The sequence below is a fragment of the Tamandua tetradactyla genome, chromosome 6 (assembly GCF_023851605.1).
Source record: "Tamandua tetradactyla isolate mTamTet1 chromosome 6, mTamTet1.pri, whole genome shotgun sequence".
Lineage (NCBI taxonomy): Eukaryota > Metazoa > Chordata > Mammalia > Pilosa > Myrmecophagidae > Tamandua > Tamandua tetradactyla.
The window spans coordinates 179,831,881-179,839,201 of record NC_135332.1 but is presented as its reverse complement, the minus strand read 5'-3'; positions in this window follow the sequence as shown (position 1 = coordinate 179,839,201).

Sequence of the window (7,321 nt, the reverse complement as noted above, 5' to 3'; positions counted from 1 at the left end):
TTGAGAGAGAGAGAAAGCCACAGTGATGAGCCGAGGGCTGCTGAGTACCTCATTAGGGATCTTTCAGTTGCAATTGGCAGAAACTGAACCAATATAACTTCAGCAACTGTCTCGTGTAACTGAGGAGCATCGGGGCAGAGACGACAACACCAGGGCCTGGTCATGTTCTCTTCATCTCTCATTTCTGCCTCCCTCTGTGCTGGCTTCTCCCTCAGACAAGATCTCCCCTTTGGATGCAAGAGGGGGCTGCAGCATCTCCAGATCTTGCACCCTCTCAAATAAATACTGCAGATAAACTGTGAGTACTTTCTCAGAATTCCCACCAAAGTTCCTTCCTCTGATTGTCTGATGCACCCATCCTGGAGCCAGACCAGCACCCAGGGAAAAGTAACGCCCTGGTGTGCCTGCCGTCAACAGCTGGGGAAATGAGCCCCCCTAACCCACTGGAACAATAACTGCTATTAGAATAAAGCCAAATGGATGCTCAGTGACCAAAATCAATGAATGTCAAGGTCACTGAGCGCATGCTATTAGCACAGGAGGGCTGCATGGCCCTGGACACTTGTTTGAAGTGCTGACTTCCCCCTCTCGCTGACACATTTATTTTGTGAGATTAATACCAGGGATGCACTGTGAGCAAAGCACTGTTCTTGGTGACATCAGAGGCAGTCAACCCCATTTAATCTAACTCAGGAACCAGCACAGGTGGGCTCAAGCCGCGACACAGACCCTCCCCACAACACAGGACACTGGCACCGGGCATGCGGGAAACAACTGGAAAAGAGTGCATCTCTCTTTTATCTAACACAAGCCACGTCACCGACACTGAGACCCGAGACACGAGTAAGAAAATCGCTGCCATCAAAGCGGGCACAGTTCAGGAGAGGCACTGGCAGAAGAGGCGATGCTCGTTAGTCAGGGCAGAGCTGTAGGGGCACGCGGGAGGGCTCCATCTGCCCTCTTTCCCCATTGCCGGACCTTTGCCTAATCTAAATTTATAACTCTCTGTCAGTTGAAAATCAGATGTCACTTCTCTCGACTGCGATAAGAGGAAGGAGGTGGAGGAACGGGTGTCGGCGTCCAGAGAGGCCTGTTTCAATTCCACAGAACGTCGTCGCCGGTGCTGCCACCTGCCTGGCTGCCAGGCTTGCGGGGAGTTTCCTGTCTCTAGGAAGTTTTGAATTCAACACGGAAAGCATAGTTCCTCAAAACAGGGAAAAATGGACACTCCGAAGGCAAAAATCATTCTAATGAACTGCTATGTAGAACAATTAAAGAACAATACAGAGAGTTAGCGCTGCAAACGTACGGATGCACGCGTGGACACACAGGCTCACTCACCCCAGATACAGAGGGAGGGGGCACGCCGAGGGCACAGCAGACACGACACAGGATTGCTCACCTGCTCATGGGCTAACGACTGCAACACAGGACTCGGGACTACTTGTCACGGCGTGGAAGGCGCTGTCACAGAAGGCTGAGGAGCTGGGGGGAGCTGAGGCAAGGCACCTGCTCCTGCGGCATCGGTGAGCAGAAGGTTTGGGACATTTCCGGAGGAAGAGATGTCTGGGGTGGGCTTTAAAGGGCAGTTACCAGTCCCACCTGAGACAGAAGTAAGCGCGGAGCAGGCACACGGCAGGTACGTCTGCAGTGGAAGATGCCCTCAGCAGAATGCGAGGGGAGAGGGTGGTCAATATTCACTGAACACACCAGTAAGTGCCTGGTGATAATGTGCGAGGGGCACCACATATCACTGGAAATATAGTGACTAGAGATAAGATCCTTTACCACACAACGATTGGGCAGAAGTATTTTGATAGGGCATTTAGGCCCTGGGTGTGAAGCCTCCCCAAGCAGCCAGCCACCAGATGTGGTCTTCCCAGCGTGGGGTGCCTGGGCCTGGGTCGGGCCCGGTTCTCCTGCCTGGCAGGTGAGCACTCACCCACCAAGCCACTGTGCCCCTCCCCAGAGAATTTGCTCTGCAGAGAGGGATGGCCAGTTGGGGTCAGGCCGACAATTCAGCAGCGGTTCACGCCAAGAGCCGGAGCTCTGCCCCAGGAGGCACCTTTCTCCATCTTCCCTCCACATGACGCACGGCTTTTCCTCAGTGTTGTGCGGCAATCCTTAAGCATATCTTCAGTGAATATCAGCCCGCAGGGTTAGCAATCTACAATTCTGAGCAGAGGCTCCACGCCAAGTCAGACGCTCAGTGCTTTTACCCCGCCGGCGGCTGGAAGGTGCATCCAGTAGACCGTTCTCCAAGTGAAGAAAACGAGGTCGAGACTGGAGGTGACTCTTCCAGGTCTCAGAGGGAGAACAGTCCTGGGGCCCAAACTCAAAATTGCTGTTCAGTCAAGGAATCTTCTCACACTCCTGGCCCAAAATCCCTCTCCCCAGGCCGCCTTCTCTTGCCTCAGTTCTCCCTTAGTCAGCAGAGTGTAATTTTCCCTGCTGTCCTTCCTCACAGGGCAGCTGTGAGATTCCACAGGGCGTGAGGGCCAAGGCTCTCTGGGTTAGTGCCCTGATACTCATCCATAAGGCTTCAGGAGACGTGCATTAGAGCTCATGGAAGCTAAAAGCCGCTTCACCCCACCTGCTTCCTGGTGCCTCCTGGTCATGGTGATTAATGAGTTAATAATGAGGATGAGGTTCTCACCTGTGTGAGTAGAGGGGCGCTGTCCCCTGAAATGGATTAGCCTCGTCCATCCAATGTGGACCTAGGGGGATGGGGGACAATGCTCTGTGTTCCTCCAGGGGCCTCGTTTAGCATCAACCACCTTGTCACAGGGATATATTAAGGGGAAGCAGTTTGGGCTGCCTGCTCAGAAACACTGACCGCTTGGCTGCTTGAGGATTCTGGGCCGGCCGCCCAGGAGAAGGGCACCTGAAGGCCTGGGTGCTCAGCCTTTCGCTGGAAATCGTGTAACAGGTGACCTTGGAGAAGTCATGTCCCTCTGAGCCTGTTTTCCCACATATAAATTAAGGGGGTAGGACCAGGTGATTCCTAAGATCATTTCTAGAAAAGACAATCCATGATCTTATGATCTAAACCATGGAATAAATTGTCATTAACAATCCATGGTCCCCTCTACGGGTGTTTGCTACAAAATGGAGTCAAAGCCTTCCGTTAAAGGCTGGGTTTCCCAATTTGACACCACAAAAGGAGCATCTGTATTGAATCTTGAAATCTCAGATGCCCAGAGGCCTCCCCAGGTGGAATGGGGCATCACCTCCAGGAAAAGAGCAAAGAGGCTCCCGTGATTCTCACGGCCAGCCAGTGTGGGAAACCCTGAGATGACAGCTGAGGCCACAAGGCTGTGCGCGTGCAGTCGGCTGCAGCCCCACCCCCATGCTTCTCACGCTTGACTGTACGTGGCGTCACACGGGGAGCTTTCAAACCCAGCCTCCCAGTGCTACCTCCGCGATTCAGGCAGAAGTGGTCTGGGGTGCAGCCTGGGCTTCAAGAGTTGTAAATGCTCCCCAGGTGATGCTCATATGCAGTCAGTGTTGAGAATCTCAGCTCTAAACCCGAACTGTGAGATTCCTTTTCCTTCAACCATCCCTCACCATTGTCTCTGTGTTATTGAAAATGAAAACACTACCAGTGGGATAAGAGGAAGTCCAACAAAACTCTGATTTTCTTGTAAGGACTACATTGATTTTATTTTTTGAAATATCAAGTATCACATTCTTTCCAAAGAAAGTCCCCTGTTTTTGGTGCCACTGCTTGTGGGTGCCCTCATCTCCCAGTAGAGCTGCCCCCAGGGCACCCAGTGTCCGGTAGAGACCCAGAGGTTGGGGGCCCGGCCCTCATTCCAGCACACGCCACATGGGACAGAGTCTCCTCAGGCAAAATGAGGCTCCCAGTTGTTCCCTTTATGTTGCGGGGGAGACTGGACTTACCTGTGTGCACAATGTTGTAAGCTCGCAGCGAACGTCACTGAGCTGAAATCCGGGAGGGATCAGGAGGGATTTTAGGAGATTGCAGGAATCTTGCTCACAGTCCTAGGATACTCTGCAAATAACTAACCATAGGAATCTTTTTCATTTGTATTCAATTTTTAAAAACAGACATAATCGTGACATTAGCTAGCATTTTTGAGCTCCCACTTTTCCCTGGCTCTGGGCAAGGCTTAGCACGTGCCACCCCTAACCCTGGCACCATGCCACGTGCAAAGGCAGGAGTTGTGTTCCACACTTCGCAGGTGAGGAATTTAGGTCCAGAGATTTGAAGGTCACCCTGTCAGCACGGAACAGAAACCCAAATCCACATCTGTCAAACCGAGAATCAGTTCCAGCCCCTTGTGCCACCCCAGTCCTATAATTTATCTGGTGGCTTGTTTTTTTTTCTGAGTAATTCAGTCTCTCCCTCTGCCCAGAATCTAATTCCATATAATTTCTGTGCATGCCTTGTCACTGGAATATCGTCTCCGTGGGAGATGTCTGCCCATCTCAGCCTTTGAAATGTCTGGAGCAGGAGCTGGGAGCTTGTCTGTGGGAGGCACTGTAGCATTTAAGCCATCAGCATAAGTCTAATAAGGGCGGAGCGTCCATTTTGAGAGTGACTTGACATTTTAAAAATATGTATTTGTCACCAACAATATGCTTTTAAACCTTTCAAAATGCTCTAAAACCAACAAAACCAGCCTATCTTCCATGTCACTGCTGGAGCAGGGATATTGCAGCAATGAAAGGAAGGGCGTGTGTATGTGTGTGATTTGAGTTCCATGGAGTGGACAGGCCACAGGGCTGAGAGCATGCAGACAAGACAGACTCTCCAATGAAGTAGTCAAAGCACTTGAACTAGAAGGACCTGATTCCAATTAATTTCTTCATCATGCCAAAGAAGCAGCAGATCTGCCTCAGAAAGGCCCCAGAAGTAACAATCCACACTTAAGCCCCAGCTTTCCTTCCTCGATTTATCAAATATATTCGGCTTAGATTCCTCCTCTACAAAAGAAGAGACTCGTAATACATGGAATTGTGTCCCACCATGGCTGCTCTCAGCTCTTAGCAAGTCATTGCATTTCTCGGGACCTCAGTTTCTTTGTAGGAATGTTTTGAGAATTAAATGAGCCGATAAATGTATCACAAAATCCATAGCATGTAAAAAGCATTGCTGTTACTTTTACGCCTAACTCAAAATATGATTGTTTTATTCCCACATTACTGTCTTGGGGAACAGATTAAAGACATATGTTCTTCCATATTCAAATTTGAAAAACTCTAATAACGTTTGTGAAATGGCTTCCAATGATTACAGATCAACAGGATATCCAGTCTTTCTCCAGGGATTTCTCTCCCTCCAAAATTTCTGTAACTCTCCAAGCATTTTGGTTATAGTTTCTATTAGTCCACTGTGGTTATAGGTTTTTCTGTCTCTAGCCACCCATGTCTCTGTAAGAGAAGCTCTGTAAGCTTCTCTTTCTTCTCTTACAGAAAGCTCTAGCACCCAAGTTTGTCCTAAGCTTGGGCACAATTTTCTCCCCAGACATCTCAATGTTGCATGGACTATAGCAAGCTTAGCTCCCTGCTTAAGGAGTGACAGAGTAAAGCACAGTGTCTTACATTTCTCCCACAGTTACTCATCAGCCTCACAAGCACTCCCTCCTTCTGAGACCGGAACACAACTCCTTGGTGCACAGAAACAAGGATCCTTCCTCTCTCAGCCCACATTCAGCTTACAGTTGGCTTCTTCTCTGACTCGGAGTGATAGAAAGCAGAAGCCTCCATTTCCCCAGGAAGCCGCTCATCCTTTCACCCACAAGGCAAACCCAAAACTCCCTGGGCAGACAAGGCGATTGCTGTCATTGGCATTTCTTTTTCTCAAAATCTGAGTTGTTCATTCCTAAAGAGTACTAGTTGAGAGCACCAAGAGTACAAAATATATGCACATTTAAGAGGAAAAATTCTTCAAGGGCCAATCAGGAGAAAGATATACTCGACATATCAATAAGCCAGCAGGACAGCAGTTCGGGGTCTGTTTTACTCATGTATAACTAACGGGCCTCAATATTAATTTCCCAAAGGATAATGATCTCTTTGTTGGTCAGGGTTCTCCAGAGAAACAGAACTGATAGACTAGAGAGACAGAAAGAAAGATAGATGATAGACAGATAAATGATAGATAGATAGATAGATAGATAGATAGATAGATAGATAGATAGATAGATAGATAGATAGATAGATAGAAACATTAAAAGATTTATTATAGAAATTGGCTCCCATGACAATGGAGATTGTGCCAGTGGAGATTGTGTACCTGAGAAAAGCCATCATGTTTCAATCCTGATACACTCTTGTGGGAGCAGCCATTTCTTTTAATCCTGATTCAATATTGTAAGGTGGAAACTTTTTATTAGATTATTCCCAAGGAGATGTGCAGTGTCCAATTGTGGGTACAACCTTATGATTACATGGAGATGTGACTCTACCCACGTTCTAGTTTGCTAGCTGCCAGAATGCAACACACCAGAGACAGATTGGCTCTTAATGAAAGGGGATTTATTTTTGTTAGTTCTTCAGAGGAAAGGCAGCTAACTTTCCACTGAGGTTCTTTCTTACGTGGAAAGGCACAGGGTGATCTCTGCTGGTTTTCTCTACAGGCCTCTAGGTTCCAACAACTTTCCCCATGGTGATTTCTTTCTGCATCTCCAAAGGCCTGGGCTGAGCTATGAGTGCTGAGATGAGGTATGCTGAACTGCTTGGGCTGTTCTACGTTGTGCTCTCTCATTTAAGCACCAGCCAATTAAGTCAAACGTCATTCATTGCAGCAGGCATGCCTCCTCGACCACTGCAGATGTAATTAGCAACAGATGAGGTTCACGTACCATTGGCTCATGTCCACAGTAACAGAACTAGGTACATTCACCTGGCCAAGTTGACAACTAAATCTAACTACTACAGCCCATTAAAGCCGGGTCTTGGTTAGTTTACTGGAATTCTTTAAAAGAGGAAACATCTTGGAGAACACTCAGACACGACAGAGTTGAGCAAATGCAGATGTAAAGAACAGTTGCTTCAGAGCCAACGTGAGATCCAGACCCAGCAGACGTCACCCTATGCCTTCCCATGAGATACTAAGCAGGCCAGAACCCACTGATGTGTCCCAGAGGAGCTAAGTGAAGACGCACTGATGCCAAGTGAGGAACCCCCACAGGAAACAGAGACTGAAAGCAATGGAGCCCAGGAGCAAGGGACCAGCAGATGCCAGTCATGTGTCTTCCCAGCTGATGAAGTGTTCCAGATGGCACCAGCCTTTCTTGAGTGTAGGTAACCTCTTGTCACTGCCTTAGTTGGGACATTCTCATGGCCATCGAAG